Source organism: Ambystoma mexicanum, chromosome 9 (genome assembly GCF_040938575.1).
Source record: "Ambystoma mexicanum isolate Mex_15411 chromosome 9, UKY_AmexF1_1, whole genome shotgun sequence".
In the NCBI taxonomy this organism is placed as follows: Eukaryota; Metazoa; Chordata; class Amphibia; order Caudata; family Ambystomatidae; genus Ambystoma; species Ambystoma mexicanum.
The window spans coordinates 100459269-100481572 of record NC_090931.1 but is presented as its reverse complement, the minus strand read 5'-3'; positions in this window follow the sequence as shown (position 1 = coordinate 100481572).

Genomic DNA, 22304 nt, shown 5'->3' with positions numbered 1-22304 from the left:
ATAGTCACAGTTGAGGGTGCCGGATGCATGAAGAAACAGGGGTTCACCACAAAAAAGTTGAAAAGCCCCTGGGAGCCCCTCTGGGTGGGTGATATCTTGGCAACAGATGTTAGCAGGTTCATACCCATAAGCAGACCTTATTTATTTTACCCATTAACATTAATAGGAATGGGTTGGTAGTGGCCCATTGGCAGTGTTTGTCTTCGCATATGAGTCTAACTATTTCGATGTCCTAATTGCTGTGTATTTAGTGCTATCATGTGTGTATTGTGACGGGGGGAGGAGATTTAGAGAAAGCCTGGCATCCCCTTTGATATGATATGATATTTAATTTATATTGCGTTCATACACAGGTGTAACCCCCAAATATCCTTCACTTGCAACCTGGTGAATGGGAGGCATTTTCTAATGGCCAGGCAGTGTTATCAAGTGGCAGTGTGAGGGTGGGGTCGCATGCTGCTAGGCCTATTACTGGAATCTCTGCAGAGTAGTCAAAATTAGTGGAGAAGCATTTCCTTTGGAACAGAAATTCGGGGAGAGCTGGTTATCTGGCCTGGATCCTGTGCTGTGTCTTGCGAGTGTTTGCTCCACCTGTTCCTTTGCATCACTTGAAACCATAATTAACTTTGCAGGGAGAAATGTCCTATTTCACACGGAGTATATCTTGTTTTGCTTGAACCATATGGACAGTGTCTTGTCCAGGACAAATACGGATTTATCAGTGAGTCCAGTCTTTCATTGTTTATGTACAGTGTGCTGTTTTGTACATTCAATACTGTATCAAGTATGGACCCTGTCGTCTTAAGTATGGGCAGTGTCTTTCTAAGAATTAATAGTGCACTATTCAGTATCGAACACAACCTACTAAGGGTGGGCACTGCTTCATTCTGTGGGTGCAGTGTCTTAACAGGTATGGATGGGGCATTATACTGCAATTGCAGTTTCATAATAGTGTGGGCCCTGCTTTCTCCTCGATGCAGTGTGTTATCCTGTATTTGCAGTGTCTTACTCGGTATCTGTAGAAAAAATCGAATTCGAAAATACCTGAGTAGAAATGACCGAATTTCTTTGGTCGAATTTTTTCGAAATGTGTGTACATTTTTATTAAAAAATAGTTTGGCTGTGGGATAAGGCAGGTGTAAGTGGGGGGATGGAACGGGAGGTCTCCACCCAACAATATATTTTTTTTAAAGTGTAAAAAAACCCAAAAGTAATTTTAGTTTTTCCACCAAATAAAATTCGGTCATTTCTAATTATGTATTTATTTTTGGTTTGTTCATGTACAACCTCTTAATCAGTGTGGGAAGTGTACTTTGCATGTGCTAAGCCTCATTCAATGTGGGCATGGTTTCATCATTTGTGTGCAGTGCCTTAGCATGCATGGCACACTGCAGTGAATAGTCACATACGTGTGGGTAGTGTTTTAGTCTGAAAGCAGAGTATTAATCTGTCCACGCAGTGCTTTACTTGGTAAGGGCAGTGTTGCATTATATATGCGGGTGGGCCCAGTCAGAATGAGCAGTGATCTGTACTGCATGCATAGTATCCTTTTAGAATGGCAGTGTTTTATTCTGCATGTGTATGTTTATGTTCTGCAGAGAGAGTATTCTTTGTATATGCATTTTCTTATTAATTGCTAAGTGTTTTATTATTGATGTCCAATGCCTTTATCAGTTTAGGAAGTGTAATATTCAATATGGGTAGGGCTTTATTCTGTGTGTGCAGTGTCTTGTTCTGTATGTGCAGTGTCTTATTCAGTGCGGACAGTGTTTTACTCTGTATGTGTGGCGATGCATTCTAAATATGCACTGTCCTATTCATGTTTGGCTTTGTTTTATTCTGCACATGGTATGTCTTGTTAAGTGTGGGCATTGTTTTTTTCTGTATGTGGAGTGTCATTCTGGGTCTGTCCAGGTGTATGTAATGGCATGACAGTCGTATGCGAACGGTCTTAATCAGTGTGGGCAGTGTTTTATTGTATCTGCACAGTCTCGTAAGCAGTGTGGGCAAAATGCCATTTTTTTAAACTGTGATAAAGTTCCTTGCCTGGCCGTAGGCACAACCCTGTAGTACCTCAGAGGGCCTGGTGCCTCCCTGACACAATGGGCCTCATTACGACCCAGGCGGTAAGGGGTTTACGCCAGCGTTAACAGCGCCGACCCTTACCGCCTGAGTACGAGGTCCCTTAGCGCCATGGCGGATTTAACACCTGCTTTTAGCAGGTGTTAAAATCCATGGCGCTAAGGGACCATGGAGTTAATTACGCCACCGTAATTTACGGTGGCGTAATTAACGCCTTCCCCACTCCCATTATGCCCTATGGGGCAAAAATGGGAATGGGGAAGGGTAAATGGGGATTGGGGACTTACCGCCCCGCCAAGGTCGGAATGGGGCGGTAAGTCCGCCAACCACCATGGCGGAATTGCAACCTTAGCGCCATGGACCATGGTGCTAATAGCACCATGGTCCTCCGTCAAGGTCGTAATGAGGGCCAATGTATGATGGTCTGTGGATGGAGTGCGGGGACGCCTTGGTCATCCTCCTATGCTGCCCATTAAGTGGCAGGCGACAGTCACAAGACAAATGTATGCAGACATCCTCCCCAAATGAAAGAGCCTGAAGTTCTGCCTAGCCAGACCCAAAGTCACAGAGAACGAAAACAAACATTGATGTATCTGAAGTCAGTTAATAGGTAAACAGATACCTTAAACAGTGATAATGTAACTGTTGCAACACATCCTGTGGTTGAAAATAAGTAATGTCAAGGTCCAGAGACATTATTCTCAAACCCTGAATGTCTTTGCTTGATACTATGTTTGCAGTTCACGGTTTTCCGGCAGCAAGTTTCCTGCAAATAATACACACTTCTGGACCTACTCCCCACCGGCAGTGTTCCCATGAAGTGCTACAATGTTGCACATTTACCAGGAGCCAGCTTTCTATTTACATTCAGAGGGATTGCATATACTGTCAATGGGTTTACCAGAAGCAGGTTCACACACTGGGGAAGCACGGAATCCATGGGCCTCATTACGACCCAGGCGGTAAGTTACCGCCTGGGCCGTGACTTTACCACCATGGCGTAAACTACGTTTACGCCATGGTGGTTGGCGGACTTACCGCCCCATTCCGACCTAGGCGGGGCGGTAAGTCCCCAATCCCCATTTACCCTTCCCCATTCCCATTTTTGCCCCATAGGGCATAATGGGAGTGGGGAAGGCGTTAATTACGCCACCGTAAATTACGGTGGCGTAATTAACTCCATGGTCCCTTAGCGCCATGGATTTTAACACCTGCTAAAAGCAGGTGTTAAAAGCACCATGGCGCTAGGGGACCTCGTAATTGGCGGTAAGGGGTTGGCGCAGCTAACGCTGGCGTTAACCCCTTACCGCCAGGGTCGTAGTTTCCCAGGCAGTGCTCAGTGGCACGGCATAACAGGAAGGAGGAAGTGGAAACGTCACAAGAAAGAAATTTCTTATGGGAAACTGCGAGAGAAAGGGAAAAATAAGAGAGAGTGATGGAATATTTGACAGAGTGTGGTAGATGAGGGGACCCAGAAAGAAAGGAAGAGATGAGCACAGTGGGAGTGGGGAAGACAGTTACATTGTTGCACGTTTTCCCATTATCGCAGTAGTCCTCAAATGATGCATTACCTCAGTCTCCCTCACACTCTTCTCATTCTTTACTCCCTATTGAGCCCTTTCTCTCTCTCCACCTCTCTATTTCAACATCTCCCTCCTCTCCCTATTTTTCTCTCTCCCTGCCTATTTGTTTCTACTTTCTCTCTCTAATGCACAGTCTCTCTCTCTTTTAAACCAGTAGGTCACAGGTCTAAATTCAATTTCCTCTGCCTTGCATGAATAAAACAATTAAATCATTGGAAATTAGAATTTACACCAGCACTTTCTTTATGGGATTTGCAAAAAAGAAATATATTACATGGCCACGGTAGTGGCCGTGTTGTTATGGTTAAGTTGCTGTTTCCATAGGAAGAGCACTTTTTGGGCGGCTTATAACTCGGCTCCCCCTGGACGAATCCTTACCAAAGTTTGCAAAAAAAGTATATGGGCCACTCTGATTTTTTTTTCCAAAGTTTGGTAAGGTTCGTCCAGGGGGGGCAAAGTTATAGGGGGGTCCCAAAACATCTTTTTTTCCCATAGACTGAATGGGGCAAAAACTTTATGCACAACTACAGGCCAAACCACTGGACGGATTGTCACCAATTTTGTGGCAGGGGCTTGTTCCCCAAAGCGTGTTTTTGTAAATTTTGTGAGAAATAGTCCTGTAGTTTCCTTTAAAACAATCAAAAAGTAGCACTCTAAGAAGTAGTGATATCTATGTCCGCTCCGCGGTCCCACTTCCCTGTTCGCTCAGTGGAGAAGATTTCTATTGGCTAATCTATGGCATGCTGTACGTCAAGATGTTGCTCTTTCACCGATTGGTTCTGCCGCAGCATCAAGTGCGTAGCATTCTTTTAATACGGCCGCCATGGTCATTTAGTTTTTGTGTTGTACGCCGAAATCCCCACAAACAAAAACCTTATGGAACACTGTGTCGAAAGGTAAGCATTACTTATATGTGGCAGTAGAAAGTGAAACAGTGCCGTATTCTTGTTAGCACTATCGTACCGTACAGTGAAACTTGGTAGGCAATGTACGACAAGTCCTTACTGCGTCTATGTAAGAAGCCACCACCAAAAGTACTGCGGTTAGACTGGCGTCCTATATTTTGGAATCTGAGGCAGCCACCTGCACGGTTTCGTAAACACAGCGCGTCTGCACGTGGTCGGGAGTAACGGTTCTCATGATTGACTGCTGATATGTTGTTGCAAAATGAGAATGTATTTGCGTTCGGAGTGAAGGTCAGTTCATTTCATTTCATTTTTTCACTAGGCGCTCAGTATGGTCGCACATGTACCAAACCTCATAAGGGTCAATGGTTTTTCGACCTTGATTTACAGGGAACAGAGGCAGAAAGAATGTAGGGAGTCACAGTTTGTGAAACATTCCCTTTGATAAATTATGCTTCAAAAAGGTTTCTGAAGCACATGAAATATCAGTTTCCGAGGACGTCTTCTTGCAAACAACTACTGTGTGACTGCGGAAGCCGAAATGGAGGCGGTGCATATCATGTAAGCTTATTTTACTGGCCTGTACACCAAACTGCCATTATTTACTTAGTCTGCAAAAAAAAAAATATTACTATTAATGCATTTGGAAGTTTGTGTGCCGTTGAAATTTCAGATTGCACATTACCGCCGTCTGTACGATGTCACTACAATTTCCACTATTACCTATGAAATTTATGTGGCATTGATATTTTTTTACCTCTTATGCAGATTGTACCATGTCGCAGTTTGTAGGGAGTATGTTCAAATAGGTATAAACAGTCCCTATAATAACATCCTACTCTACTGACAGGGATATCAATATGTATAATACAATAAAGAGTAAGATAACACGTCTTGTTTTACTTACATCCAACCCCCTTTACACAGGAACTCTATAAGGTTTTCCGGCATCACTAGTCCTGACAAAATGGACCGTCTGCTATGATTGATTAAAAAATGTGTATAACAAATTTTTATTCAAATAATTCGAACTGAATTTAAACATAAAACACTACCCTCACCTAACACAGTGTACTAAACACTAAAAAACAGTTACTAAAACATGAAATACAAAATTCACTTATTTGCATGACACAAAAGATATCACATAACATAACACAAAAAAATCTCAATGTGTCTCTAAAACAACAACCATCCCAACATGTTTCTGTTCTTCACTGCCCAGTTCGGGCGAACATTCTTCAGGGGAAATTTTTTTAAAAAAAGCATCCACTAATCTCTTCAACACCGTGCTGAAAGGGTAGATTCAAACTTCTATACAGGCAAAGGAAGGAAAGAACCTCCGAGCCTTTAAATGGTGAAACTTCAAAGCGTGTCACAGGATGACAAATTCGCTGGTTTCTCGCCAAATGAGAGACCACTACTTCACAAAAGCGTCATAGTCCGCTAAAGTATCGCCACACCTTCACAGATGTAGGGATCAAGACTGTAACAAGCAAAGCAGCAATCAACGTGTTTGCAAAGGAGAAATCCACACAGTCAAGCCGTAAAGTATCAATCTGTACACTCAGAGGGATTAAATCACTCTAATGGCAGCTTCCAAACGCACACAGCCAACTGAATTCAGTGTTGGCTGTGTGCGTTTGGAAGCTGCCATTAGAGTGATTTAACCAGCGAATTTGTCATCCTGTGACGCGCTTTGAAGTTTCACCATTTAAAGGCTCGGAGGTTCTGGGCAGTGAAGAACAGAAACATGTTGGGATGGTTGTTGTTTTAGAGACACATTGAGATTTTTTTGTGTTATGTTATGTGATATCTTTTGTGTCATGCAAATAAGTGAATTTTGTATTTCATGTTTTAGTAACTGTTTTTTAGTGTTTAGTACACTGTGTTAGGTGAGGGTAGTGTTTTATGTTTAAATTCAGTTCGAATTATTTGAATAAAAATTTGTTATACACATTTTTTAATCAATCATAGCAGACGGTCCATTTTGTCAGGACTAGTGATGCCGGAAAACCTTATAGAGTTCCTGTGTAAAGGGGGTTGGATGTAAGTAAAACAAGACGTGTTATCTTACTCTTTATTGTATTATACATGCAGTTTGTAGGGAGTCAGTACATTTCCCCATATAACATTAATTGTTTATAGAAATATCATGTGTTACACCTTACATTTCCGCAAAGGCTTCGTATTGATAAATCTTTTTTGTCATTTTCCCCTCAGTTACTTCCTTCCGTATTGCGAATGTCATGGATTGCAGCGTCCGAGTGACGGTTTCTTTAATCGTCAAGTGCAGCTATTTGTCACCGGTTGTATGTGTGTCATCATTGAATAGGATGACCGCATCGGACCTCTATGTCCGTACACAGTTGTAGCAGTAAGAAGCAACATACCATCCTTTCTGATGTCATAGTTCGCAGCCATTCACGTCGCATTGTAAATCACTGTGACAGGAATATGACTACTGGGTCAACAACACATAATTTCTGTGTGGTTAAACAACAACGTCACCATTGCCACTAACATTATAAGTAACATACCATACTTTCTGATGGACTACATCACAACGATTGACGCCGTCTTGGCAATGAATGTGAGAGGAAACCGACTACTGTGTCGCCACTGCATACTGTGTGTGTGATAAAAACTGTGGCGCCAACGCATGGTGACTGGGTGGGAAAACATCAACGTGACCGTCAAAATTAACATTTTCATTGTGCAGCAAAGACATAAACTTACAATTTCTTTGCAACTGAGAAAAGGGCGATGATTTAGCGCTGTGCATTGTGAAATAAAAGTACCTTACTACTTTTGACATGTTAGTGTGTTATTTAACCATTTCATGTTCCCCTTCACAATCTGCCATGCTACGTTGCAGGTTGTAGTATGTGTTTTAATAGGTGCCGTATCACGGTACGTAATTCTTTATGGAATCATTTGTTTACGCTGCCAAGGTACGTTATCCAGACCGCTATTGCACACCACTTGCTTTGGCAATGTAAGGCTCAGGCCCATCTATTATGCTTTCGTGCCGTTAGGGTACTTTCTGTTACCCAGCTGCCCCAATTACCAAGATTAGTTCTGCATGAAGACGCTATGTTGTCAGATTTGGTATCTTTCTAAAAGTTGAAAAATGAGATCATGTGCAGTGAAAGTGTTTGCTGTACAGAAACGTTTCAAAAGCAATGCTTCCTTATATCTTCTCACTACACATTTCTTCACCCTTTTTACCTTGTGGCACTTACACAAAAATGTGTGCACAGGTCAGGGTTAATGGTGTTGCTTGCAATATTTCAGCCATTAGTGCACTTCACTTCACAGGGTTTGTTGTGATTTTGTCCACACATTAGAAGACTACTTCTTTGACGCTCATTTTTGCCAAACATATGTATGTTCCACACATTTATGTAAAGGCCATTGCGCACGAACAAACACCTTTGTGTTTTACATGTGGTCGAGTTTTCATACTTCAAACGTGCCGTCATGTACATAAGGAATCAACGGTACACCTTTCGTCTCTGAAGGGTACGCTGTAGGTATGCTTACTGACCACAATGTCGGGGAGGTAAATACTGCCATTTACTTTTTGGGACAAAACATTGCATTGCAGTCGCCATGTCCACCAGGCACTTGTTGGCTGTTAAAGGTGTTGCTGATAACCACTCATTTTAGAACAAATACAAATCTTCTTCGCCCACTACAGTCACACGTTTTCCTTTTTTACTTTCTGGCAGCTGTAATGGAAAGTGCAAAAATACTTTCTATGCAATGGCCGCCTTCCCTTTCCATGGTGGCCATCTTGGAAAAGGATTTGTTTTCTTCAAACGGGAATGCCGGAGGCGTTCCGGTTGAATATAAAACATCCTTTTTTTTGGTGCAATGGGTTAGTGCCGTAAAATCTGTATTGGTAATGGCATTCAGCCCCCATTGTGTTAGGGTGGAATGGGGTTTACTGATTCAAATACCTGAGTATGCACGCTTGCTTCTATTGTGGTGCAAACTTGCCCTATTGAGTTGTGAACGTGAAGTGTTGCAATTACAAGTTCGTACAACAATATACAATGTCCTTCCGCACTATCAACGACTCACCCATATTATTGTGAATTGTGTATGAGTTCTGCACCATGTGGCCATGCTGTACAACAGCATATGCTACTGTGAAATTTGTAGAAAGATGGGCAGTGAAGTCAAATGTTGCTTTACAGTATGCTTATGTGGTACTATTGGAATCCTTCTAAATGCTCAACAAAATTTTGGTCAACTTATTATATGAATCACTTATAGTACTGCCAACCTAGGCAAATCATAAAAAAAGGGACATTATAGTTACGTTGCGCTACTAAAAACGTCCAAAATTCACCACAAAAAAAACTTTGTTAAAGGGACGTTATGGTTAAGTTGCCCTGTTAAAAACCTATGCCATTCTGTACAAAAACATTGTAAAAAAGACGTTATGATTACAAGTAAAATTTAAAAACCCCTGAAATAACTCGCGCCATAACTCGCGCCACCACCGTGCACTGCTAAGACTAACACCCAGGATATCAAAGATGACATGACAAATGTCATTGGTGACATCACTGATGACATCAAATATCTGGCTTACTTATATTGTGTCATTGAAAAATCTAGGCCAGGTGGTTTTCTTCACTGACAATCACAATATAAAAATTCAAAAGGTGCTGTACATGAAAACATTAACCTTCTCATATGTTGTCAAAGTTCATGCCTTAGGGTTTGCTCTCAGATCATGGTACACATGCATGGGGCAATAGGAGGCATCCAACACAGACTTCATTTGCATACAGGAAGATAAACTTTAATGCCATTAACATTTTCTGATGATGCTTTTTCTTTCTTCCTTCATTTAGTTTCCCTGTGTGTGTCTCTAATTTTATGCATTGTGGGTCTTGATATGTATTGTTTCTACTACCACAAGTGTATGTGCAGTCTTGCATTGTTAGCTAGTTATTGCATGTTTACCATTACATAAACACCCCTCACATCTTGCTACCAACAAAATACACACAACCCCTTGCAGGTAGGCATTTTTAATTGGCATTATTTTCACATGTGATGTGCACAGTGGTGGCACGAGTTATGGTTGCTTAGCTGACATAAAAGAAAGGGGCTAAAGATGTGATGGTGTCAGTGATGGCATCAATGACATGTGTGCTGGCATCTTTTATGTTGGTAGTGGTAGCAGTGGAGAGTGCTGATGGGGAAAATGGGTGATTAGCCTACCATAACTCCCGAATTTCAGGGTTTTTTTAGATTTAACTTGTAATTATAACATCCTTTTTACAAAGTTTTTGTACAGAATGGCATATGTTTTTAATAGGGCAACTTAACCATAACGTCCCTTTAACAAAGTATTTTTGGAGTGATATATATATATATATATATATATATATATATATATATATATATATATATATATATACATATATATGTGCTAAACTGTAAAGGAGGACTTCTTTACAGATATAACCTGATAGAATACTCCATGAAACAGCAGACACTGTGCAGGAAACACTACCATTTATTTAAATCCCCACAGCTGGGAGAAGTATTCAAAAACAGTCTGGCAATTTTGAACTGGCTGAAAATGTTCTCAGCCATGCCCCCTGCTAACACACTTTTTATACAACACATTAATTACATTTTAGGACAGGCCAACAAGCTGGTTGTTGCAGATATCTATTTTCTATACCGTGGCATAATTCTTCTGGCTAACATATTTCCTGGCACCAACGCCCACACCACCCACTTCTGACATCACCCCCTGAAATCTCCCTCCCCTTAATGACATCACCATCTGCTGACTAGCAGAATAGCTGCAAATACAAGTTTTAACTGGCTTCTGTTTTGATTGAAGATAAAGCGAGGCCCATCCGAACCAAGGCCACTAGACATCATCCCATTGCTCCCTGATTGGTCCCCTGTATCTTTTCACTTCGTGCCAAGTCTGGTTAGAACAATTCTGCAATGCACTGTCATTACATGCACCTAGCTTATGGGTGAAACCCTGCTCCCATAGGAACATTCTTTCCTCACATTTCAACCTTGAGGTTCAGCATTGAACTATCCTTTTGTGCTCGATGAGCCCTTCTAGCTTGCATGTCTTTTATTGAATTAAGCATAGTTGAGTTTACTGAGGTCTGGAAGGCCTTGCTAATCCTCAGCCATGCTGTGTTGTCCATTTGTAAAGATGTCGTCCTAATCATGAATGATTTTTTTGTATGTCTAATGAAGGCTCTGTTAGTTATTCATGTATACATGGATCCAGTTAATATTGTTTGTGTATAAGTGCATATTTAGCCTACTGCTCATATTTTTCATATTGAGTGCATATTTGCTTCATGTGCTTTTTGTGCTTTTACAAAACCCTATGAGCATTTGTGCAAATGAACCATGCACACATACGCTCTAAAAAATAAAAACAAAACCCAGTTATTGCTACCTAGGTGACTATTCTTTGCAATCACTGTGCTCTCACACCCCTATATATCTATGCCCTGGAATTACATTGGGGATACTACATCCACCTCTCTTCAGTACCCGCTCTCAACCACATGGATGTTCGACATTTCCATCTTTTACCCTGTTACCCCTTTTTTCACAATCCATATCTATAATACTTCAAGCATGCTGCCCCCTCCAATCCAGTGCCCATTTTATTTATACTAATGTTTATTTTTTTCAGAATGTGTCATTATACTCCATGCATGCTGCCCCCATCCAATCCAGTGCCCATTTTATTTATACTAATGTTTATTTTTTTCAGAATGTGCCATCATTTACGTGCATCTTATTCTCACCCCCTTACATAATTAAACCTCAGATGACATTCAAAATGAGTGACCATTGCCACCATGAGTATTGGGTCCTTCCTTTCACTGACGTTAGGAGGGGATCCAATCATAACCAATATGAATAACCACGTTACACCCTGGACGCAGTAGCCTTTACTGAACCCAAACACACTTTTTTCCTTCTTGTCCCATTCAACAGCCGCCTGGATGCTTCGGTTATAAAGTGAGACAACCCTGGCAGTTAACTTCCTGAAATTCCATTGGACCGTATTGAATCAGGTCAGTTGATTGTTCATTATTCTCCACGTCAAGGTCAGGGACCTATCGTCAGACCACTTTTTTCTTTTTCACTCCGCTGCTTTGTGGCAATTTGAACAAGTTCAAGGACGGATTCATTTGTATTAGGGCCCTACTTCGGAACACTGGATACTGAGGAGCAGGATAGTCAGTCAAGAGGACAATGTCACAAAGAGGGACATGAGGGCTGGGTAGAATGTAGAGGAGCAGCTGTGTACATCTGCAGGAGATCATGCCCCCCTAACTTCCCTGTATTAGCAGCATGAGATCGTGCCTTGCCTAACACCAGCTATTGTACCAATACCGCAGCGAGTATTTGAAAAGATACCCATTGAGATAACCCTATCGAATGTACCCTCAAAGTGATGGCAACCTTCAGGAGGTACTACCTGAAGGAATATGCGAAGGAGCTAGATACATGAACTGATGACATCATAAGAAATTGTGCACGACGTCCCGAGATATTGACAAAAGACAAGGTATGGACCATTAGGGATGAACAACAAAGTAAAGAATCGAGTGAACTATCAAACACAGAAAAGAAGAAGAGTACATGTTAAGTGCTGCAGAAGACAAAAGTTCAATGAATGTACAGACACTGACACGCAAAGTAGATTAAGTTATCATAGAAGCTAGCTATAAGTAGTAAATAGAATACAGGCAGAGCCACCATTGTTCAGAAACTAGACATTGGTATCATGAAATAATAAGCCAAAGAATCATCGAGAGCAAATGGAAAGCTGTGTCAACAGCCGAATAGCAGGCTCATGGAGCTGCGTGGAGAGGCTGCCTGGCCTGAAGTCAAGACCGTAGAATTGTTGGTCAGCTATCTACACTGAAGAAGAATGATTGTACGAAGGATGAACCTTCTCACATTAAGGTGCGAGAAAGAACACAAAGGATGCCAAGTTTTAATTAATTTAGAACATTTAAAAAGCTGCAAAATGGACCAGATCGTCGTCTCCTGTTCATGAGCCAAGGATGGAAATAGAGCTTGAACTTCAAGTGCCCTCACTCTCGCGCATTCCCAAAGATGAGAATACTCTACAAGGCCAAGTACAAAGACAATTTTATGCCAGAAGACATGGGTGATGAGAGATGCTGGGTTAATTGGGTGGTGCGGTAGCTTCATGTCCTATCTCCCTGCACCTGGGCCTGGGCTTACGTGCTGCTAAATTAACTGAATGTTCCAGACATGGCACTAGCGTGCCACCCAATTGTATTAGTCCGTATAACGAAGGACCTTATAGCTTCTAAGACCAATGAGAAACTGTGTATCTAATGTTTCTGAAATAACATGTTTTAAGAGGTAGGCATAATTTGTCCACCTGATATCGGACAGCCAGTAACAATCCTAACTCCTATTCAAGTGTATATCTAGATGTTTCCCTTAACCAATACCAACCCTTGATAGGTTTTTTACTATTGCCATGTAGTAGGGCGTCACTATGATGCATTATTACTAAATGAATTGCATTTTTTTGTGGATATCAATGAGAGACTGTGCGTTCGTCCGTTGATGTTCATTGTAATCTCCCTGTTTTAGATAATTGTTAATAAAACAGTACTTTGCCATCTTCCTGAGTTGGCTCAGTTACTAAGACCCAGAATTACTCCGGTGTAATCCCATCCATTCCATATGCACGTTCCTAAGAGCCATAAGCTCAAGTACAAAAGAGGGGAATTCTTCTTTGCCCCAGTTCACTTATGGTTGGGCATCAGCTCGGGTCCCACACGCCCTATTATTTTTGTTAGGGTCACCATCCCTGGTCGTGGGATCAGGTGTGTGGTCACTTGCTTTGCATGCTCTCGTGTTCCTGGTTGACAGTCCCTTTCCATCGGAAACATAAAGGGTAAGTTGAAGTGTAAGTTCCTTGAGAAAAGAATCTCTCGAGTACATTGGGGAGATGAATTCCCGTATGACTCCAACATATTCTGTGGCGTACCCCAGGGTGCCAGCCTTTCACCGTTGCTCTTCAATCTGTACATTCGATTCTTGTGCGAGCTACTACATCATCTCCAGGTGTTTTTTACCAACTATGCTGACGACACTCAGCTAGTCATAGAACTGTGTGGGGACTATGCCAAGGATAGTACAACATTGAATGATCGCTATAAAAATATAGAAGATTGGATGGACAATAATTGGATGTGCTGAAACAGCAACAAGACCGAGCTAATGGTTTTCGGTTCCACCCAGGCACGAGCCAAACTTTCTTCTGACTACCAAGCATTTAAAATCAAAGAATCCCGTATTGAGGTCTCGGGCAAGGTTAAAACACTTGGCATGACTTTAAAAGCATCCCTGAATGCAGATGCCCAAGCCATGTATGTTAGTAAAAATTATACCTACTACATCAGATTGCTCAAAGCAATCAGACCCCTACTCAGTGAAAAAAACTGCACTACAATAGCTAGGGTCACCATCTTATTGCGTCTAGACTATGGAAATGCGCTCCTTGTAGGCGCCAGTAAACAAAGTATACACAAATTCCAACTGATCCAAAATAACACGATTAGAACAATCAAACAAAAAGCAAGAACTGAACACATCAGTGAAGCCAGACGTGACCGCCACTGGTTGAAAATGGAAGACCGCATACAATTTAAGTCATTGTGTACGGCAAAGCACCAGCCTACCTAAAATCCAAAATCATCCTTCATAACCCTCCCAGGGTGCTAAGATCCGAAGACAAGGGTTTAATAACTGGCATGAAGCACAAAAAAGAACACAGGACAACCTTAAAGGCAATGGCAAAGTAGCCCTTCTTCTCCTCGTCGACCTATCGGCCGCTTTTGACTTGGTAAACCACGATATTCTCTGCAAACATCTAATCTCAGCAGCCAGATTTTCTGACAAGGCCAATGCCTAGATTTAGACCTTCCTGAATAACAGATCCATGAGGGTCTTTGCTCTCACTGCCGCTGCCGAACCGCCCCCCGTCACATGTGGCGTCCCTCAGGGCTCCTGTGTTTCCCCCACATTATACAATGGCCCTCATTAGGACCTTGGCGGAGGACCATGGCGCTATTAGCACCATGGTCCATGGCGCTAAGCTGCCAACTCCGCCATGGGGGTTGGCGGACTTACCGCCCCATTCCGAGGTTGGCGGGGCGGTAAGTCCCCAATCCCCATTTACCCTTCCCCATTCCCATTTCTGGCCCCATAGGGCATAATGGGAGTGGGGAAGGCGTTAATTACGCCACCGTAAATTACGGTGGCGTAATTAACAACAAGGTCCCTTAGCGCCATGGATTTTAACGCCTGCTAAAAGCAGGCGTTAAAATCACCATGGCGCTAAGGGAACTCGTACTCAGGCGGTAAGGGGCGCCATGGTTTACGCCGGCGTAAACCCCTTACCGCCTGGGTCCTAATGAGGCCCAATGTGTTTACGAAACCTCTCTTTGACATATTGGACAATTTGGGTGTCATTTATACTAATTACGCAGATGACACTCAAATACTCATCCCACTAACAGGTGACTATTCCACCGACAAAACAGCACTCAACAACAGTTATTCTATTATCCAAGAATGGATGGCCAAACATGGACTCTGCCGCAACGACGACAAGACTTAACTTCTTCTCCTAGGCTCACAATCCAGACTCAACAACCTCGACAAACTTTACCAGACATTCACCATTGACGGCACCAACATCTCTGTTTCTAACAGCATTAAAACTCTTGGGATTTACCTTGACTCTTCCCTCACTTTGACCAGACATATCAACACCATCTCTTCCGCCACCGCCTACACATGTAAGCTCATCAATGCCTGCAGACCCTACCTCTCGACCGCTAACTGCACTACTCTAGCCAGAGCACTAGTACTCTCAAAAGTCGACTATTATAATGCTCTCTATTTGGGCGCTAGCCAAAAGAACATCAACAAGCTTCAAGTTATCCAAAATAACGCACTAAGAGCAGCACTGAACATACCCAAACATGAGCAACATCTCTGACGCTAGACGCTCCACTCAATGGCTATCCGTACCTCAGAGAATCGAGTATAAAACACTCTCTCTGACACACAAATGCTTGTCCAACCAAGCACCTAAATACCTCTCTGACAACTTCTCGCATCACACCCCTTCTCGCCAAACCAGATCAGCCCAAACACATTGTTTAAATATCTCCAAATTTAAGCTCCAAAAAGCAGGCGGCACAAGCTTCCCTGTTCTCGCCGCTAAACTCTGGAACTCCCTACCAACCGATCTCAGAGCCGAACCTTCCTTTCACTGCTTCAGACACAGTGCCAAAACATGGCTACTTGCCAAAGAAGCCTAAAACTCCAACTGCCTACAAATTACTCAGCCACACAAATGCATATACATAATTATGTGCAACCTTCTGTATATATTGCTGAACCGTAACCACCAACAATGTTTTGAACAACCTTGCATATACTACTACTACCCATATACTACTTGTACTATCTGCACAAGCTACAAATCATGTAAATACCTCACAATGCCTATACTACTAGTAATTGTTTATATAATGTCTATACTACCTGTAATGCTTACCTACTGACACTGTTAATACCTCAAAATGCCTATACTACCAGTAATTGTTTATGTAATGTCTATACTACCTGTAATGCTTATACACTGTGCAAATTTGTAACCTTGCCAAGTGCCTGGATGCCCCAGGGCCAGGTGGTGCTATACAAATAAATAAACTAAACTAAACTAAACTAAACTAAGCATGGGTAGAGCATTCCCTAACCATGCAGCAGCCAGCTGGAACAAACTTCCGACCAGCCTTAAGCTGGAGACTAATCACTCTTCCTTTCGGAAGAAGCTTAAAACTTTTCTCTTCAAGTAAACCATAATGAGAGAAATCCTCTCTGGCCTTGAAACACCTGAATAACTCTGATACATATAATTGTCCTGTGATCAGCGTCCGCCTACTGTATGTCCTTGTCTTTCCGTCTGCGCCCGATGCCCGCGGGCGGTCGGCGCAATACAAATAAATAAATCAATAAGTGTATCTTATTATCATCACTCCAGGCCAAGTTCTGGACATCGTTACTTCTATATTATTGTTCTCTTTGCTCATGAGCAGTGCTACTTCTTCAGCACATCCTACTAGCAATTTTGCTTTTCCTCTAATAGCCCCTTCCAACCACACTTTGTTATAATCACTGAACCTTCAATCCACCTTTGCGTCCCCTTTGTTCATCATGGATACCCTTGCTTCTTTATGCATAACCCATGTGCCCTGTGGCGGCCAATAGCTGCTCCCCCCTTCTGTTACCTATTTAGTGTCACTTTTTCATCTGCAATGTGTTTTTGTGTTTCCATGACATGTGAGAGAAGAGAGTACACACAGCATGTGCCATTCTGCCCTCTCTTGCCCTACCTTCTTCTCAAAATCACAGCACACTGTTTCTCACTCAGCACTGTGCCGACCTTGAATGCCATATTCAAACAATGGGCCTCATTATGACCCCGGCGCTAAACCATGGTGCTGTAAGCACCATGGTCTATGCCGGGGTCCGCCATGGTGAATGGCGGAATTACCGCCCCATTCCAAGGTTGGCGGGGGGTAATTCCTCATTCACCATGGGCCCTTCCCCATTCCCATTTTTGCCCCATAGGGCTCAATGGGAATGGGGAAGGCGCTAAGTACGGTGCCGCAAATTGCGGCACCGTACTTAGCACCAAGGTCCCTTTGCGGCACCCTACTTTAACGCCTGCTAAAAGCAGGTGTTAAGGTCGGGTCCCGCAAAGGGAACTCGTAATGAGGCGTTAAGGGTTTAACGGCGCTGACACCTTTTACTGCGCCGTTAAACCCTTGACGCCAGGGTCGTAATGAGGCCCAATATATTTTCTTTTTTAAACCTCCCTTCTGTTTTCTTTTTTTAACAAAAATCATTGTGACTTTTTACACCATTAATATTTCTGATGACCAACTGTCCCCTTACTTCTCTAAACAAAGAATAAAGACAACAAAATACAAACAACGATAAAGAATACATTCCCCATTCTGAAACACTCCTGCTATGTCCATGTACTAATGCTTGCTGCACTCCTGTAGAAGCGACCCGAGGACAAAAGGTAATAATGTAATTTCATAATGGTCTTTACTTCCCATTTAGTAGGCCCTCCTTTATTCTTCTGCATTGAGGGCACTGTGATGTCATCTTTCATGCGCTGTTTGTTAGTCTTAGCAGTGCACGCTGGTGGCGCGAGTTATGATTACTTAGTTTACCATAACTGGCGAATTTCTGAGGGTTTTTGGTTTTACTTGTAAACATAACGTTCCTTTAACAAAGTGCATTCATTGAATTTCATAGGTTTTTATTAGTGCAATTTAACAATAAAGTCCCTTTATACACGTGTTATCATTGAATTTCATGGCTTTTTACCAGTGCATGCTAATTTCCTATAACTTACTAATATCATACTTACCCCAATATACCATCATGTTTGTCCAATTTACTGTTTCACCTTAAAACACTGCCATTTCCCACCTTCTAGCATAATTTTTAACACATCTATACACTTTTTGCAACTTTTTCCACTGTTTTTGCGTTCGTTGACGTCCTCTGTTTCAAAAAGCATTTGACGGGCAGAGTATTGGAGTTACAGCAGCAAAGGGATCTGGAAGGGTGGTATTTAGGGAAATAAAGTTTGACACATTGTAGTCAAACATGTCCGCACTTCACAATTGGCTCCCTGCTTTGAAACTGCATTTTCTGATGATCTAGCAACTTTCAAGCTTAGAATGTACCCTTGCACAAATCGTACACCTATTCTTACTCATTATCTATTAACAATCTAGCACAGAGCACGTACTTAGAAGAACATAAGCAAATTTGCTATTTATCTTAAAAATGGCATGAGCTATTACCATCCCTCCTGCCCAAGAGCCACCACCAGCTGGAGGACCCACACAACAAAAGAAGTGCAGTACTCCAAAGACAATGAAGAGGACCAAGAAGATGAGGTAGAGGAGGTGCCTACCTCTAGCACCCAGAGAGAATCATGGGTGTGAATGAAGAGGACCAAGAAGATGAGGTAGAGGAAGTGCCTACCTCCAGCACCCAGAGAGAATCATGGGTGTGAATGAAGAGGGCCAAGAAGATGAGGTAGAGGAAGTGCCTACCTCCAGCACCCAGAGAGAATCATGGGTGTGAATGAAGAGGACCAAGAAGATGAGGTAGAGGAAGTGCCTACCTCCAGCACCCAGAGAGAATCATGGGTGTGAATGAAGAGGACCAAGAAGATGAGGTAGAGGAAGGGCCTACCTCCAGCACCCAGAGAGAATCATGGGTGTGATTGAAGAGGACCAAGAAGATGAGGTAGAGGAAGGGCCTACCTCCAGAACCCAGAGAGAATCATGGGTGTGAATGAAGAGGACCAAGAAGATGAGGTAGAGGAAGAGCCTACCTCCAGCACCCAGAGAGAATCATGGGTGTGAATGAAGAGGACCAAGAAGATGAGGTAGAGGAAGTGCCTACCTCCAGCACCCAGAGAGAATCATCGGTGTGAATGAAGAGGACCAAGAAGATGAGGTAGAGGAAGTGCCTACCTCCAGCACCCAGAGAGAATCATGGGTGTGAATGAAGAGGACCAAGAAGATGAGGTAGAGGAAGAGCCTACCTCCAGCACCCAGAGAGAATCATGGGTGTGAATGAAGAGGACCAAGAAGATGAGGTAGAGGAAGTGCCTACCTCCAGCACCCAGAGAGAATCATGGGTGTGAATGAAGAGGACCAAGAAGATGAGGTAGAGGAAGGGCCTACCTCCAGCACCCAGAGAGAATCATGGGTGTGAATGAAGAGGACCAAGAAGATGAGGTAGAGGAAGAGCCTACCTCCAGCACTCAGAGAGAATCATGGGTGTGAGTGAAGAGGACCAGGAAGATGAGGTAGAGGAAGTGCCTACCTCCAGCACCCAGAGAGAATCATGGGTGTGAGTGAAGAGGACCAAGAAGATGAGGTAGAGGAAGAGCCTACCTCCAGCACCCAGAGAGAATCATGGGTGTGAATGAAGAGGACCAAGAAGATGAGGTACAGGAAGTGCCTACCTCCAGCACCCAGAGAGAATCATGGGTGTGAATGAAGAGGACCAAGTAGATGAGTTAGAGGAAGTGCCTACCTCCAGCACCCAGAGAGAATCATGGGTGTGAATGAAGAGGACCAAGAAGATGAGGTAGAGGAAGTGCCTACCTCCAGCACCCAGAGAGAATCATGGGTGTGAATGAAGAGGACCAAGAAGATGAGGTAGAGGAAGAGCCTACCTCCAGCACCCAGAGAGAATCATGGGTGTGAATGAAGAGGACCAAGAAGATGAGGTAGAGGAAGAGCCTACCTCCAGCACCCAGAGAGAATCATCGGTGTGAATGAAGAGGACCAAGAAGATGAGGTAGAGGAAGTGCCTACCTCCAGCACCCAGAGAGAATCATGGGTGTGAATGAAGAGGACCAAGAAGATGAGGTAGAGGAAGGGCCTACCTCCAGCACCCAGAGAGAATCATGGGTGTGAATGAAGAGGACCAAGAAGATGAGGTAGAGGAAGAGCCTACCTCCAGCACCCAGAGAGAATCATGGGTGTGAATGAAGAGGACCAAGAAGATGAGGTAGAGGAAGGGCCTACCTCCAGCACCCAGAGAGAATCATGGGTGTGAATGAAGAGGACCAAGAAGATGAGGTAGGGGAAGTGCCTACCTCTAGCACCCAGAGAGAATCATGGGTGTGAATGAAGAGGACCAAGAAGATGAGGTAGAGGAAGAGCCTACCTCCAGCACCCAGAGAGAATCATGGGTGTGGCAGTTCTCTACCACTGTTGGAAATGTACCAAAGGCTAAAGCTACCAAAGTGAAATGCACTGAGTGAAAAGCATTTGCAGACTACCTGGACAGTACTCCTATGGGATTACCTACATGCGCTGCCACACCAAATCCAACCACCTCAATGCTTTCAGAAAAGTTGTTCCTTTCTTAGCAAGTACTAGAATATCTTCCTCAACCAGTACTGTAACCACTCAGCCTACTTCTGTGGGACACAAAATCCCACCAGCTACCTTGCAAGCAATAAAAGAGGCTGTTGATCCATATCTTTTGAAGCCAACAGTACTCTGTATATATTGCAACACCCCACTATGCAGGGGGAGCAATTTCCAAGCTGTAATCAAGGAGCATGAGAAACACTGCCCCCTACCTTAGATGTAATACATGCACAACATCTTCCCCTGTCAACATGCATCTCCATATCACTGCTTGGTGCCTCTTTCCTCATTTCCCTCCCTGCCTTACTTTCTGACCTCTTCTGCAAAAAAGAAGGTTCCTTTAGGAACCACCTTTCACAGTTAAAAAATAGAACTAAAAAAAATAATCCCAAGCAGGGAGCCGATTGTGAAGTGCACACACGTTCGATATCATGCCAACCTCGTGAGGTCATGTGACTCTCTCCGGAAAATCTGCTATGACTACAGATGTCTTGGCCTAGGACTACAGTGTGTCGAATTGCGTTTCCCAATACCGCCCTGATAGAGCCCTTTGCTGCTGTAACTCCAATACTCTGCCTGTCAAATGCTTTTTGAAACAGAGGGTGGAAGGCATGTCTCTCTCTTCGGCCGGTGCCTGTGTTTGTAACAGCCCTCCTCTTATACTTGAACTGGACTTCAATAAGTTCCGGAAACTTCTAAAAACTCTGATTTTTTATTCCTGTTTTACTTAACCCCTTCCCTGCTAACTTATACCACTAATACTGGTGGTCTCGTCCCTCATGAACCTCACAGGTTGCAGGCAAAATATCTAGTCGACAACAGTACACTCCCCACACTCAGCACTGCCCTTGCAGGTTTACCACCTGGTGGCTGTGTACCTCACCTTTGAGACTCCTCTCACAGCAGTTAGCTAGTGGTGCCACCCCCTTGTGCTGGCACTTTCCTCCTGGGCTCCTTTCAGCACTTGGTAATCATACTCCTTTTTCCATTCATGCACTTGTTTTACTGCACAATACATATGGTTATTTATAGCAGCAGTGTGTACACATTTTTTGCATAAGCAAAGGAAATGCATATGCAAATGACATGCAATCCATGCTTTTTAATAATCAATGGCGTAGAGAGGGGAGTGCAGAGACTGTATAGTCATGAAGGTACATGGATTATGGTCCTTATTGTATGCTAGAGAAAAGTGTTTGGGACAGAATAGTGTTTCAGTGTTTTTTTCTTTTTCTCTAGTATATAATTGTCCACCATTTCCATTAGCATAGCATACAATGCTAAGAGGAATGTAGGAGCATCTTATTGAGTCTAACTACTTTACTGAAAAATGTAAAGTACTTGGAGTCCATAAGCTTATTTTTTGCTTACTTCTATTTTTCAACTGTGAAAGGTGATTCCTAAAGGAACCTTTTTTAAATGTTTTTTTTAATTTTGTATTTTCTTTTTTTTTGCAGAAGAGGTTAAGAGGTAAGGTCGGGGAAGGAAATAAGGGAAGGGATACCAATCACAGGTATGGAGGGGCAGGTGAACTGGGGAAAATGCTGGGTGTGCGTTAAATCTAGGGTAGGGGCTGTGTTTCTCATTCTCCTTGATTACAGCCTCGAAAGTAATTTCGAAACTGCTTCCATCTGTAGAGTGGTGTGTTGCAGTGTATACAGAGG